This window comes from Anomalospiza imberbis, chromosome 3 (assembly GCF_031753505.1).
Source record: "Anomalospiza imberbis isolate Cuckoo-Finch-1a 21T00152 chromosome 3, ASM3175350v1, whole genome shotgun sequence".
Taxonomy (NCBI): Eukaryota; Metazoa; Chordata; class Aves; order Passeriformes; family Viduidae; genus Anomalospiza; species Anomalospiza imberbis.
The window spans coordinates 83,982,760-83,999,102 of record NC_089683.1 but is presented as its reverse complement, the minus strand read 5'-3'; the positions used below and the strand labels follow the sequence as shown (position 1 = coordinate 83,999,102).

At 41.2% G+C, this 16,343-nt stretch overlaps 2 long non-coding RNA genes across 3 annotated transcripts in view; one reads left to right on the top strand and one right to left on the bottom strand.

The window, feature by feature from the left end:
* Nucleotides 1-337: 337 nt before the first annotated feature.
* Nucleotides 338-16,343, top strand: part of LOC137471290 (uncharacterized) — a 34,008-nt gene continuing 18,002 nt past the window's right edge. The window contains exons 1-2 of one of the 2 annotated variants that reach the window (XR_010997509.1): nt 7,877-8,136; nt 8,595-8,772. This is a non-coding gene — a long non-coding RNA (uncharacterized lncRNA). Of the gene's footprint in view, nt 836-7,876; nt 8,137-8,594; nt 8,773-16,343 lie in introns of those variants that run through there. The other variant, XR_010997510.1, reaches the window with a different exon arrangement.
* LOC137471291 (uncharacterized) lies at nt 4,330-14,059 on the bottom strand. The gene is made up of 3 exons (XR_010997512.1): nt 13,804-14,059; nt 8,302-8,469; nt 4,330-5,426 (listed from the first exon to the last, which is right to left on the bottom strand). It is a non-coding gene; the product is annotated as an uncharacterized lncRNA (long non-coding RNA).

Sequence of the window (16,343 nt, the reverse complement as noted above, 5' to 3'; positions counted from 1 at the left end):
GAGAGTTGTCAAGACAGACAGGATGGTCATGGAATCTTCTGCTGCAATGACAGTGAGACAACCAACATGATCCATGTTCTCCTGGTACCTCCTTGAGCCAGCTGATACTGAACACCCATGCTCCACTGCAGTGTTAGTGCTTTCCTGGTCACCACTTTTCCCTCTTCAGTACTATTTCTAGTTCACTGTGCCTACCCCCAGCAGGGCTCAGCCCTGACCCTAAGCTCCTTTGAGAGCTTCCTGGCATTTCTCCTGGAATATACTATGGGAGTCTGGGCGTGAAAAATGCCTGTTTCAAAGAGCTGAAAAGCCAGAGGGCAGTGTTCCTCCTTTCTCTTGCTACACCAAACTCAGCTCCCCCAGGCACAACTTTGCTTCAGGTCTTTCATTTTGTTCTGTGAGAATCAAGCTTCAGCAATTGTATTCCATTGAAATCAATGTCAGGCACTCAAAGGCAGCTCTAACATTTGGCATCTGAGCAGGAACTCCCCAATTTACATGGGGAAAGCACTGGGCAGCATCCAGCTTAGAGCTCTACTTGCTGCACAACAAACATGGGCTTATTTAGCTTTCAGTAGCCTTGGAGGCAGGCGCTTATCGCCAGATACAGCTCTTGTTGCATCGCACTAGCCTTGGAGAAGGCTCTCAACAAATCATGAGGTTCTTGTTTGCAAGACTTCTGCTGCCTTATATCTCTGTGCTGTGTTCAGAGATATTGCATGGGAGGAATAACAATGGCTCCAGCAGCATTTGCTGGGTCTCCTTGATGGGTGAGCAGGGAAGCTGGTGCTCCCACTCGGCTGACTTCTGTTTCCCTGGGTAAATCTCTGAGAAGGTAAGGGCCCAGCATAATAAAAGAGGAGGGTAGGTGATTTTATTTTGTAGCTGGGATGGGCTATGGGTATGAACAACAGGTTTTGCTTTTTATTTAGCAGCCTTTACATCTGGGGTCACAGTGTCATTCCTTGTTCCTTCACATGGCTCCCACACTGGTTCAGAAGTCACTCCCTCAATCCCTACTAGTAGGTGAAAATGCCAAAGATTAAATTTCACATGCCCTGTGTTCAGCACTATGGCTGCTTCCTCTAAAGCAGGGCAACTGTTACATGCTGATACTGCTCATTGAAAGCCCTTTACACAGCTGATCCTTGCAATAACCCAAGCTTGCTTCCTTCAAGCTTCATTTGACCATGTGTCAGCACCAGACACAGCTCAGCTTTTACAGTCAGTCTTTGTCAGAGAGGACTCTGGCATGAGAAACTCACCCCACCATCATTCCTCTTCTAAATCTATCTAAACCACATTTTCTACACTTTGCTTTGAAACAAAACCATTGTAACCACATATTTATTCCCTTCTGATATCTCCATGACTTTGCCTCTCAGGAACTCAACATGCTTTATTTGAATTATAAGATGTTTTTAATACTGTGTTTGTATTGTGCTTTGAAGCATTTCTATTGTTGTTCTGCAGTGCCCCAAGTGTTCTGGCTGCAAAGTACTGTAAGTACAACTGAATTATTATTTGCTTAAGTAAACATCAGAAAATAGCTTTAGAATCATAGAATCACTTAGATGGGAAAAGAGCTTTAAGATCATTGAGTCTAGCCATTAAACCAGCACTGCCAAATGTACTACTAAGCCATGTCCCTAAGTGCCACATCTACATGGCTTTTAAATACTTCCAGGGATGGTAATTTCAACTCATCCCTGAAGAACCTGCTCCAAAGCTTGATAACCTGTTCAATGAAGAATTTTTTTCATATTCAATCTGAACCTTTCCTACTGCAACTTCAGGCCAGTTTCATCCTGTCACTTGTTACTTGGGAGAAGAGGCTGACCTCCTCCTTTCTACAACCTCCTGTCAGGTAGTTGTAAAAGGTCACCCCTGAGCCTCCTTCTCTCCAGGCTAAACACCCCCAGCTCAAAGAGTAAGCGCTGAATGTATGTACACACACCCATGCCAGAGTTCACATAAATAATCAGCATGTAAATATGCACTCATACCACATACACACACTCACACACATATACCACAAAATTGTATTCATGCACTTGAACATTCAGAAGATGTCAAGGAATCATGCTGCAAAAGATCACCTCAAATTTCTCTGCCTTTGAGGTCTGAGGTTGTGCTTGAATGCAAATCTGAGCTCATTCATTGCATTCTCTGATTTCTATGACAGCCTTCCTTTTTTTTTTTTTTTTTTTTTTTCATTACTTTTATGCAGCTGCCTCAAACAGTGAAAATATTTCTCATTTCTGGCTTGCATATCCTGTACCCATAACAACAGGCATGTAAAAATTCCTGTTAAAATATGAGAGTTTTCTGTCCTTGTGAGAGAAAGCTGGGGGGAGATGCTTGTATTAGATGCTGCCATTAGCTTGTGGCAGCAATAATTCAGAACCTAATCATGCTGGGAGGCACCTTGGGCACTCCCTCATTTACTTTCTTCCTCCTTCCTATCTATCCCTGTGAGGCAGGAAAAGCTACAATCAGCCAAGTTGCAGTGGGCCATGCGTGAGGATGCACAAGGAAAGACACCAAAAGTATATTACTTACAGGCTGGACAAACAGGCAAACTTACTGAAGAAAAAGACTCCTTCACTATACTGGTGGTTGCTCATGTAATTACAATGATCCTGACACAGGAAAAGACAGGTGCCTGAAGCCTTTGCCTTTCTACAAGCAGATGATGGCAGAAGCTTTTCAGTTCAGCGGGGGGAGTGAAAGAGGAGAGAAGAAAGTCAGATTTTAATTCAGCTTCATTTCTCTCCTCCTCAACTTCATTTATCTCCTCAAAAGATAAAAAGATATCTTTTGAGATATCTTTTTAAGATTTTTTTGAGGTATACCATATTTGGCTTATTTTCTCTGAAATCCTTAAGTTATTTCTCTCTCCAATTTGACTCGGAATGAAAGCACAGGGTTCAGGGGATCAATAGCAAAGGGAACACAGTTTATCTTAGATTGCCAGGCCTCGTTCTTTGATTTTATTTTGCCTTGTCTTGTTTATTTTTATACATGACTGTGCTTGCAGAAATCCATCAGGAAATAAAAATACCTTCCAAAGAGCTTAACATTCTCCTATAATGAATTTTCTGGGACCCTGGGCAGCAGGATGGAAGAAGATCCTCTTCTATCCCTTTGTTCCAAAGCCTGAGTCATGGACAACAAATACGAAGTGCATTATTGTGCACTGACTAAGGATCTCTTGTTTACCAAATTATTAAAGTTGAACTGAAAAAAAATGTTAAGTTTCTTAATTTCTATAAGCAGAAAATAAAGTTGTATTGTTACCATCTCCTCAGGAGAACCAGATCATCCCCATCTTTTGGAGCTCTTTGCTAGGCACCTTCAGCATCCTCCTCATTCCTTCACATCTGCTATACTCTGTGTCCTACCTTAGTTGGCTCTATTATTCTTCATTTGCAGGACCCAGCTCTGCTCAGGCGTGCTTGGAAGTGCAGTTACCTTCCTTTGTTTTTGTAGACCTAGCTTCACAGCTGGATTTCCACCTGGCAGACCTCTGATCTTGTCTGGGACACTTCATCCCATCTTAGAAAATCTTCCTCAGTTTCTATTCAACAGTGTGCCCAACCTAGCTGGTCAATCATAGAGCTTGTGCCTCAATGCTTTTCTTTTTGCAGCCTTGTTTTAGTTACAGTTGACCACACAGTGAGATCTCCCACTGTTCTATTACTCTGTGACACCACCTAGGGACATAAAAAAGGATGAGGACTGGCTCTCAGGGAGAGTTTTTAGCTGCTGAAATGGCTTCAACTTTGGATGTCAGCAGTGATAGACATTAAGTGAATCAGCAACCCAAATTCTTCACCATAAGAGGCATAGCAACAGCATTCTAAATCCAATCAAAATGATAATTGTTTTTCATAATTTATTTTCTTTGCACATTTTTAACTCTCGTTATCCTCACTAGAAGTGTCTGTGAAGCTACATCTTTCTTTGCCTTTTAACAATGCCTAAGTCCATGGCTATAACCACCACTCTCCAAACATCCTTCTGTAGCTCAACACCTGGAGCTGAGGATTCATCAGCAAATAGGTAGTGGAGCTGAAAATGACCCCAAGGAAGATCTGAACTAAATCTTTCAAAGGTCTCAGATCACAGTGCTTTAATTAGCTAACAGACAGCTAAGCACTCTGGAACCTGCAGCTTGCTGCCCTTGTGGGCTAAGAGCTTTACACTAGCAGAAATTTGGGCGATTTTAATCTCTTATCTCTCTTGCAAACTTTGCCATTGGATTTTGAATGTGATGCTTGGTAATGTAGCAACAGTACAGCACAAAAAAAAAAAAAAAAAAAAAAAAAAAAAGAGAGAGAGAGAAAAGAGGAAAAAAAAAGGTCTCAGACTCCAGAAAAGAATAGCTCCTGCCATTTCCCTTTTGTATCTGCTGCCAAGGTATTTGAAAAGAGCAGGAGATAAGTAACCTCATGACTACTGCAGATTAGCAGGCTCTGAGGCATCGAATGTGGTTGCTGATGCTGGGAGTAAAATGGCTATTGAAATTCCCATTTATACAGACATTTTCATGGTGACACTGCAAAGAGCAGGGTGTATAGGAGGCTACAGACTATAAATGCTGAGGCCATGCAAAATAGGACAAAATGCAAAATCATTGGGAAGCATTCATTGGGAAGCAGCAGGGCACTGACCAGTTCCTGCCATGCAAGTTCCTGTTCATGCCTCTCCAACTTCAGATTATGGATCTTCCTCAGAGACAAAGAATACACTATAGCTTCGAAAATTACAGTCAGAGGCTTTTTATATGGAAAGGAACACAAGTCCCTGCAACAATGCTGAATGACAAACTGCCATGAGGCTCCTGCTGTCCTTCCAGGCTCTCCAAGGCAGATCGTAGGCATGGACGAACTTCTGCCAGGTGAGCCAGGGAAGCTCTGGAGGACAAAGGTGCAACAAAGGCTTTGGGTTCTCTTGTAGCCTCTGTTTTTGTTTGTGGCTTGTTCTGTAGAGCTCACTGAACAAGGATGGGGCTTCATGCAAGAGGTGGTACAGCCTGTCACTGTTGCAGAGGCAACCTCATGCTGTGTGATTGTCCTTGACACAAGGGCTACACTATGCCATGTCATCCTTTTCCAAGGTGTGTACATCAGAAAGTGCAGGCAGTTTGCTCAAGGCTGATTAAAGCAAGACTGACTTTTGCTTTCCTTATTTTAACACTGAAATATGAGAGGCTCAAAATCAGCTGCATTGGGGATGCACCAGAACAATGACACTGTTAATTCTAACTCATGATCTGTGATGCAAACATGAAGCATTCTGCAGGTGAGTGAATTCAGCTTTCCCAATCTCCTCAGCTCCTCAGTAAGGTCAGTAGTATTGTTCCCATACTATGGCTGGAGAGATGGATGTACTGAGAAGAAAAGTGTTTTTTCCACCATCACCTAGAATAAATACCAAGGACAGACTTGGGAAAATAACACAGACATCTTTTCTCCAAGTGTCCTGGTCTGATGCATACATATGCAATTTCCTAATAAAGACACAAGTCAGTTCTTTTTGCATTTCCTCATACTCTACAACATCTATACCCACAGCCTCTGAACACCTTTCAAGCATTTGCAGTGTTGTCCTTCCAGCATCCCTGTGAAGGAAATGCTAGAGTGCCTCCTTTTACACCTAGCAAATAACAATTCACAGTTTTAAGGCATGTCTCATGCCTTTGGTTTGAAGAAATCCAAAATTATATGGAAAGCTGAACTGGTAATAAGCAATGTTTGCATAAATTCCAGAAGAAAACACTTTAATGACCTGCTTTCTGATATTTAGTTGCAAAAACCTTAATCCCTTGTCCATCAGGGGAAGGGGGGTGGGAGAGTAAAAACCAAATTTTTATGTATGCACCTCTTTGGGGAGTAGAATTGGCACATAGTCATTAGATGTAAGTTATATCCACACATTTCTCTCCAGCTGCTCCTGTTACTGAGGAGAAAGCTGATGTGTCTCTTACTTTTGATTAACTGATCCCCGAGGAAAAGAGGGATTAAAAACCACATCTGCAAATTCTAAAGGATATGTCCTGGACAGAGCTGTTCCTCCCACTCCCTCCCACCCTGCAGCTTTCCATCTTCTAAGCACAGGGAGGTTTCCAAACAAGGGCGAGCCATTCCAACTGGTGTGATGGTTTTGTGTTACACCTATCCCGTCAGAAAAATGAGTTGCCTGCATAGTGTGGGGTGCTCAATGCTACAATAGTAGGGCCTATGGGTCATGGCTGAGCAGCACTGGCAGACGTGTAGGGGTAGCACTGGAATACCCATGTGACCTGGCGGTCAGAAGTGAGGAAGATTTTGGTCTGTGACAGGTTTTGACACCAATTACCTTTGTGAAAGCGGTATGTTCTTACTCCAGTGGAGCCAATTCATCGTGTCACTGTTTCTTCTACCATTGCTAAAATTTAGTATCAAACTAATAAGGGTTAAAAATAACTCCACTGCTGTGTCTATTACTCTCTCTAAGTAAATGTTTACTTTCTTTGTATCTCTTTTAGTGGCACTGGCCAAGCCAGCATTCAGACACAACAGAAATGAATGAGTTACTGCTTTAGCCCCTGGGTCACAAATGGACATGATGCAAGAAGCACATAACTTATTTTTGCTGGAGGGAGAATGTGGAAATGACCCCCAGGTCTACAAATAGAAGGAGCTAGTCCCATAACAGCTGAGGACACCAGGCTGTCTTATTAAGGTCAGATCTAGTGTGTCATGTTGAACGTAATTATTCTACTGCTTATAATTTCAGTACATTTGAATCTGAATATAAAATGAGGCGATTTTCTTCCTGAGGATAAGAGAAATGTGTGCCTTTGCAGAACATGAGACACAATTACTCCCAGACTGGCCAGCTTTATTTCTTCCTGATGAGCCTCTGACTCCCCAGGGAATAAGCTGAAAACAGTATTTCCAACAGAGAGGGCAAGATACAAAGAAGAAAGTTTTTCTTCTGCTCTCAGGGGTGTTGTGCTTGGACAGTGGCCTGTTGCTAAGTGGCCCTAAGGGAATGATTCCCAGAAGGATCATAGTTCTGTCTCTGGGGATTTCATTCCCTTTAGACTTCTTTCATCTCCTCATTCAAATCCCACTGCCGAGATTGACCCTGTAAGCTATTAGTTGCCTTCAGCTACCATTCTTCCCATTTTAAAAGCCAGGCTGATAAGAACATTAAAAAAAAAAAAAAAAAAAAAAAAAAAAAAAAAAAAAAAAAAGGCTCTTCAGCCCTGGCAAATTTTCTCATTAAGTAAGTGCAAAATACTCTTCTTTTTTTTCCTCTTTTCTTTGTGGAGTGAATGAGATTGGATTCTTTGTTGCCTTGCACTTTACACTGAAATTTATGCTTGTGCCAAATGCCTATAACATGCTGCCAAATCCAAAGAATAGCATTTTGTATGTTCTTTGTTCAAGCATGAATGCCTTGTGCAAGGTGCAAAGTAAGACTAGCTCAGATGCTATAATAGTACCAATCACAGAATGTTACTAGCAAATGCTTAAACATGGTAGCACATTTCCTTAACTCTTCTGCCTCTTGTCTGAAGACAGGATTACTGAGGCTGAGCACAATCCTCATGCAACAAAACTGGCATAAAGTTAGAAAGCTACTAGGTACAAAATAGCATTTCCCATGACTTTGTTCATTTGCAACCTGCAAACAAAATTTAACTTTTCAAAATCTGAGCCCAAGTAGGAACTATAACAGTGCCAGTTTTCACCGTCAATAATTTTTGGGTGTCCTGTGATCACCTCTAACTGCAGCACATAATGGACAACAAACGGTTCTGCATGCACTCACGATTAAAACACTTGTGTGACCTCTGATCCATTGCATATGTCAGAGAGAATGAAAGGCTTTTTATTATACAGTGATACTGCACATTTGGGTTTTGTTTGTTTTTTTCCCTCTGAAATGGTTTCTAGTGCTGTAAAAAATTCTGGGTGACCCTCCCTTCAGGATTACTCTCACAGCAAATGCTCTCTGTTATAGAGGTGTAGGAGCTCAAGCTCAGTTTATTAAGAAGACAGATATTCTTGGGGGATGACAGGAGGAAATAACTGTGGAAGAACCCCTGACGTGAGAGTATTTCCTGCCTCTGGAAGTGAGGTTGTTTCCTTCTGGTGTCCACAAAAGAACATGTATATACTCTCTGTCAATTCAAATCCATAGGTCTCTGATGGCACAGGTTCCTGAATTGTTTGGTGTTATGGACTATTATCCATAGGAAATGAGTGCAATATATGTGATCACAGCATTCAGGAAGGACCTTACCTGTAAAAAGACACAGCTGGTGCTAAGAGTCCCCAGTATTTATTTTGGATGAACCCAGGCCAGCTCTGGTTAAGCCAGGCAGTGCTGAATATGACTTAGGGAGGTTGCACTCTGGTCTTTCTAGTTCTCCTTTCAGCTCCTTACAGCAGAGACAGGGAGAGACCTGTTCTTGGGGAGGAATAAAAAAGGAAGTTACATTCTGCTCCTTCTTGAAAAACAGAAGCTTTATAATGGAATTTGTCCAAACAAGAGCAAAGCCTAAATTTGGCATATATTTCTTAGGTTCCTGTCAGGAAAGACCTCCCATCTTTGCCTCTAAACTCCTGTGTTAACTTCAGGGCCACTTCTTCACCTGATCCACTCTGGAGAGCAGGTCTTACTTGGCACTTTGTGAGGTGGTTTGAAGTCTGGTCTCAGAGTATAAAGAAACTTCCTCAGGAAAAATTGCTGGACTAGGATCCTGTGATTTCTGTAAGAACGTGGTGTTTAATTACTGCTAAACACATGAATAAGTAGTAATGGGATTCACTGAGAGCATCTTGCTGTGCTGGGCTCAGTCTGTAGCCTTCCAGGAGATCAGCTGGCATTTAATTTTGATCACTGCAGAAAAGGGAGGCTGAGCTTGCAACAGTGACTGACTTAGCTGATGTGTGTGAAAATGTTATTAAAATGGGAAAAAGTCTCTCCAAATGGATTTTGCTTTGCCATTTAAAAATCCCATGTAAATGATGTACATAGGATTTAGAGTGGGAGAAATACCAGCGATCATAATAAACCCTTAGTACAAACAGGTCAAGTTTCACTCAGTGGGATTAAGACTCAGTCATATCTCATTCAGGAGTGTAGCATTAAGCTGTCTTTCAAACATGGCAAGGTTTATGTTTTCCCTGAGTTGTTTCCAAATGAGGAGGGAAATCTCAATTAATTTAAATTATTGTCTGTTGTCAGTCCTGCCTCCATGGATTTCAGAGTCTAGCCTGATGCCATAACCTATAGCAGCAGTGATGGATGTAGGACTGCCATTGACAAAGAAGCAATAAGTACCAGAAAGAGGTGCCGAGCAGGGGAAAAGATGTCTGAAGACAGGGGCACAAAGTGGAGTGGAGGACACGCTGTCCCATTCTCTGGGAGTCATCAATGTTGCCATAGCAATGAATTTGAAAGAGTGGATTATTTTACCCTCAGGAAAAGAGTAGTTTCTTTTTTTCCCTAATGCTGGCTGCTAGAAAATCATAGCTATACATGGAAAAGACCAAATCACCTCTGGACAGAGCAGCTATCAAACTGAATGTCTGTATCTCAAAATTGAGGGTTCTACCCCTTTTCTGGCAATTCTGTCCCTTGGCTTGGTAGATTGCACTATTAGAAACTCTTTTTTAAAAATTATACTTACATTTTATATCCATCTGAGCAGCTGAATCAGGGAACTCACCTGTAATGTATTTAACATGTATGGCATGTGTGAGTCCTCACTGTGTTGCAGTCAGATCCTCTGACTTGCTTAGCACCATCAGACATGTTGTTATATTTAGGTACCATTTACACTGTCCTTTTTCAACTCTGATCTTCAAATACTTGCAGGAAGTTACTTTGTCCTCCTTAGATGTCACTTAGTAAAATTAAACTACAGCAGCTGCAGTCATGTGCTGTAGTATCTGTGTTGTTGTCATTATCCCAAATACTGGAAGATTTGTAGATGTCCCACCTAAACTCAGGATACCTCTACTCATTAACGCTACAGAAATATAAAAAAATTCAGGGATTCCTTTAATTAACTAGCCATCAACATTTGTGATTTCAAATTAATTTACTGGGATTGTCCTTGCTTGGGATAGCTCTTCAATTTATGCAAAACATCTGTGTGAAATGTGTCTCATGTCAAGAGATGTAGGCTCACACTGCTGCTTTTCCCACGAGTTGATTCCTCTAGTCCTTTACTGTGATGTTTGCAAGCCCTCTGTTGTTTTGGGATGTTATTATCATTGTCCCTGCCATGTTCTCCTGAGGGAAGCTGGAGGTCAGAGTTCCCAGGAGCATATGTGCCCACAGAAATTTAAGAAAAGGGAAAAATTTAATCCCTTACATTTTACCATGAATTTTAGCTAGTATGTGATTTTTTTTCAGACAGCGAATTTTAAATTTGCAATGGATTCTGCCTTTGAAAACAAGTGTTAGCAATTAACGAGGCACAGCAGCTAGAGATAGAGAAGCATATTAATCTATCTAGAAATCCATGCAAAACCAGCACAATTTTAGGTACTGAATTTTTCCAAAAACACCTTGTGAATGAACTGTGGATCACTTGAATTAATTAAAAGGTTTTCAGATATAATTTCAAATGGTGAATTAATTTCAGAAAAAAACCTCAAACCTGTGAACAGACATTTTGCAATGACTAAATAACAGTAAGATAAACTTCATTTAAGAAGTTATTTAAATTTAAAAACTTGCTCAACTCCACTGAGATTTGGGAGTTCACCCTTTTGATTCTAGTCCCATGCTCTTGCATACATACACACACACACACACACACACACACACACACACATACACACACACACACACACACACACACAAATATTCTCTCTCCTTCTCTGGACAATTTAGCTCTTTCAACATCTTGTTATTAGCCATAATCATTAGTGCCATGGTAAGTTTGTTGTTCCATTTCCTGGTTCTGCTTGTGCACTACAGTGATTCCTCTCTGCCTTGTAGAATTAATTTTAAACATGGAGACTTACATGCTTCAGTCTTTAGATGGCACCAAAACTGAATGCACTAATTAGGGAAGCTTTATGATTTCTATTATTTTCCACTCACAGAGAGGCTGGGTTTTTAGAGCCTGTGAAGGTTCTGGCTTGGCAAGGCTTTCTAGGAGTTTCACACATGCTGTCTGTAATAATGCAAGGTCTTGTGTTGATTAAAGGGCACCATCTAAACAGAAGCAATTACACCAGTAGCTTTGAAGTGCAAGATATATTGGTAAAAACAGTACTGAATTGAGATGCAAGACTCTGACAACAAAACATAATCAAATTCTTGAAATATAAAACTAAATGGTAAGGTTGTCTGATGTTGGTAGTGGTCCTTTCAATTCCTTCCTGCTCAAGCATATGAAGCAGTCAAATATTTTCTTTTCATCGCAGGGCATTATTGCCTTTAAGGAGCTTGTTTATGTAGTGACTTCAATTTGTCTAGATGGTATTGACTGAAACAAAGCAATGCATGAAATTGCATTTCTAAAGAACCAGTGCAAAATGATATGAAATTAAAATAGATAGAGACATTAAGTGCTCCCCAAGGGCAATAACACTGGTACTTAATGGTCAGAGACAAAACTAGGAGTTATTTACTATGTAAATCCTTATAGACTTCTGATAACTGAGGCTGTGGTGAAGGAAGGTCTGAAATTGCTGCTTTCTTTCAGCCCTAATGCTGAAATTAGGTGGTCACAGTCCACTCGAAGTGGTCCCTTCTGGTCTTCAGCCCTTCCCATATCCTAATGCTTTTTGATTAACTGGTTGCTGCTTTCAGAGCACCTGTCAAAGCACAGTCAGAAGGCCAGAGTCCTGGAAAGCTGAATAGGTAAGAAAAATTAGCCAGGGTAATTTTTCTTGAATTTAAATTGAATTATGTACACTATCTCTTATTTCTTTACTTATATTGCACTTCCAAGAAGAGTACTTCTGTGCCTTATAAGCAAGTGGCCCAGAAGATTTGAATTTTAACAAGTGTGAACTTTACTGCTAAATACTGAAATCTCAGACTTGAGAGGTTGGTTCAATAATTACTCAAATAAAAACTGTAGCGTGTGCAAGCATGTTGTACTGTCTATTCACTCTGTTTGGATCAACTTGTGGTTTCAGCTAGCTTGAAAGACACTTTTATTTTTTCTTATAATATTCTAAATACACAAGTAGTAACAACAAAAAGTAGAAGACAACCAACCCAACCAGTCTGCTTAGTATTGGCCAAGGCAACAGCATGCTTTTTATCTTAGGTGTTAGTAAATTTGACAAATAAACTACATGTGTATTGAAACTTCTTAGAAACATCTTATCTTTCCCTGACTATTCAAAGGTCTGCTGCAATCTCCTTTCCTTCAATGAGAAAGATCTGAGGGACCACCATCATCACAAGAGCAAATGGTGACAAGGTTTGTGAAGTGAGAGATTCACCCAGGAGCTAGAGGGAACCTCTGACCTCTGTTAACTGCACTCAAACTAGCAAGTGTCAACCTGAGTTTTCGAAAGAGGCATTTTTTGAAGGGTTCAGTCTGTTTCATGTGCCTGACTGCTCACACAAGTATCAGCACTCATTCTAGTGAGATCTCTTTCAGCAGTGGCTCAGCACAGTTTTAATGCATCCACTTTGGTACTGAAGTTGGCACGATCTGGTTTGTTGTTCCTCTGATCGGGATTGCTCATTGCTGCTCATTTCTGCCTGTGTACCCTCTGTGACTGCCCCCTTGAGTGTACTGTGGACAAGGATCTCTCAGTAAAGTCCTGGAAAAGATTATGGGACAGGTGGAAGGAAATTTGCTGCAGCCACATTATCTAGCAAGGTAGGTCTGTGTAACACTGTAAGACTAATGAAAACATTGGTAGCATGATGAGTAATAAGTGAGTCCCTAAACCCACTTTGTTTTGAAGAGCAGTGTGGCCAGTCGTCTGATGAGGGATGCTCTGGGAAGTGCTAGGCTCACAAGAGCAGCTCTTGAAGGCAAATTGTTACAGACCTTTTTTCTTCCTCTCTGCTCACCAAGTGGTTGTACAGACTGAGTTACACTTCCCAAGGAGTTAGCATCCTGGATGTGCTTTGTAGTTAAATGAAAGCTTGAAACACCAATTTACCAGCTCCTCTTCTGGGCCTTAAAGTCTTCTTGGGTCGATACTGAGCCCCAAGCAAATAGGAGCCACTAAAAGCAGCCTGCTTTCCATGTTTTGCCTTGAAAGGAGATAGATACCAGCCACAAACCCCTTTATTTGCTTGTTGTATTAGCCTGTTGTGCAGTCCAGCACTGGAACAAGTCTCCAGTGAGGCTGGCATCACCATCCTTGAAAATTTTCAAAACTTTGGGACAGGGCCCTCAGCAACCTGACTGCTTTTGAAGATGATTTTGAGCTTGTGCTTGGTTTAGGTGGATTCCTAAAATTCCTTCAAACCTGAATTATTCAAGGTCTCCCAGAATAAAACTCCTTTATATTGTTTAGACTCATTATCACCTTTCATTTCTTTGCTATCTGGTCTCCCTTAAAAAATTTACTCCCTTAAATATAACCTCCTCTGTCTTGAAGAAAAAAAAAAAAAAACAGGATCCACAGAAAAACACAGATGACCTAAGTGGAAATTTTATTGATACCATTACATCAGAGCAGGGCTTTAATTAGTAGGCCTGAAGTAAAGATAGTCAATTCTGCCTGTATCTGTTACAGACACGTGAGAAGGATGCTAACCAGATGGAGATTGTCATTTGTTAAAGTGAAAGGTGTCTTCTCTAACCTTGGAAAGATCTCTATTCCAACACTGTGCTTTCCTTCTTGAGGAGTTCAGCAAGGCAAAAACTGTGAGGGGAAGAAATAAAGAAAAGAAGGATTCAGAGATGTAGAACTTGAGGAAGTCAAAAGCTATCATACCTGAAATATGGTTTTTAACTTTTACATTGCTGGTGGGTTCTTTCTCAGGAGCTGCACAAATTTACCTCGGCCTGTAAAGAGCAATTCCATTCCTTGTGGATTTAGCCAGGAAGAAAGGCACTGTGTCATGCTCTCTTGAGGAAAGTTTGGGCACAGAAGGAAGGAGGCAGAGCTACACATATGTTTCCCATTGGAAAGATGATTCTTTTACAGTGATGCAATATGGTCACAGGGGCTGCACAACATGACTCTGGATCTGTGTTGCCTCAGAGAAAGCTTCCATCACAGAGAGGAGAGGAAAGCACTGCAGAGCAAGGCTTCACTTATCCTCAGGGTCACCAGTCTCCCTGGAATATCCTGTCCTCTCTTCAACAGACATGACAAGGAGGCTTTGGCCAGGCTAAGTACTCCCATGTTCACAGATGCCCATTGCAGGGGGGAACAGCCTGAAGGATGAGCGGCAATTCCTGTGTCTGTTCTAGGAAAGCAAAACTGGGACAGGCAAAACAGGGAAAAAGTAATTAGGGACAACATGGTAGGATTCCAACCTTACACCATCTTTTATTATGAGGTATTTATGATCTTGTGTTTTCCAAATACACCTTGCTGCTCGCTGTCTTGGAGAGTGGCAGAAGTCTCAAAGACACCCCAAAAAATGGCAATATGGTAAGAAGAAAATATAAGTGACTAAGAGAGAATAGATAAATTTTTCTTAAGTGTCTAAGGGACTTAAAAGACCAAATATTTAGTAAATTTATGTCACTTGAGGCACTTCTGATAATTTACCCAATTTACCAGGAAAAAAAACCCAAATGATAAAAGCTTGGCACTAGTTATGCTGGAGGCAAAACAAACCTAATTTATTATGTCTCTCACTACTCTGTATATCCTAAGCTTGGTGGTGGATGCCCAGGGAATTTCCCCCTGAACACATCCTGTCTTAGCACAGAGCAACTAATGTGTGAGAGTGCCTAGAAGGAGTCACTGTTTTTGAGTGACAGCATGTAAACAGTACAGTCTCCTGTGGAAAGGCTGTCTGCTGGTATTTCAGTTCTCTGGTAGAGAGTCTGTTTCCCCTGTAGTCTGGCCTCTCCTTGTCTGTTTTGTTATCATTTGTATGGAGATCATCAGATCCAAGTACATTTGACGTATGGAGATAACAGTCAGGAAAGGAAACAACATATGGCAGACAATTCATATCCATCAAGATCTGTCATAAAACCATTTTTAGCAATAGAAAAAGAGGAGTAGAAAAAGACAGCAGGTTTGAATTTAAAATAAGTATGCTGCTCTAAAAAACAGGAGGGCCCAGGACTTGCTTTTCGCAATGAGACCATTGGTTCACCAAAGCCAGCACCTGCTGGTGGCTTGAACACTGGATTAAAATCCTCTGTAGTGCCCTGGCCAGCTCCTTATTGACCATTATGACCAACTAATGACTAATCTCAATGCCCAGACTGCACTGGCTGTTTAGCCTGTTGAATCACTGTGTTGGGCTACTTCTGGGCCAATTCAGCTATTCATCCCAGTCTATGGGGAGGAGGGGGAAAAGGAACATGTACAGGTGCTAAAGACTAGGTGGGTGCAGGAACCCCAGAGTATGATGCTTGGCTCTGCTGTCCTCACTCATGCCCTGGAGCAGCATCACATAATTGACTGGACAGATGAGATGATCCAAGTTTTTCCTCACAAGGCACTAGCATTGCCTCTCAGAAAGGTGGACAGGACTGAATTCAGGATGAATTCAAATCATCTATATGGGTGCTTTGGATGTGGAGTCCTGGGTCTCAGGGATATCTTGGGCTTCAGGCTACTCCTGGGACTAACCACCTCAGGTAAGGTGTGGATGTATACCACAATAATGGTATTTGAATTATTTTACACAAAATAAAAGCTGGTACTTCAGTTTGGCTGAATTGAGCTCTTGGATAGAGAGTAGAATTTTGAAGTGCATCTAGTCCAGACATGCTGTATATGTATTATTTGGATATACTGGGAAGTTTTAAAGGAATGAGGATGCTTTCAAAAAATACTGTGTGTGTCACTAATCTGTGTAACTTAGTTAGTAATAAATGGAATTTCTTCTGTAAAATGTAACAGCCATTTTTCCCTAAGGGAAACCTGGCTTTTTACCAAAGAAAGAAAGTGGCTTTTTACTTTTACTTGGTCTCCTTTTATAGCCCTGTAGAAGAGTCCTGAAGGACAGAGATGCTGATTTAAGGATGAGAAAACCTCTGCAAGGGAGTGTTTACATTGCCCACGCTACAGAGGTCTCAAAGTATTCTTTTCTGTGCCAAGAGGAAGGAGCAGCCTCAAGCTCCTTCTTATGAAACCAAAAGCTGAAAAGCAGAAGAGAAATAGCCAGAGATATATTTTTCAGGGAGGATCTTCTCCCAGTCTATTTTC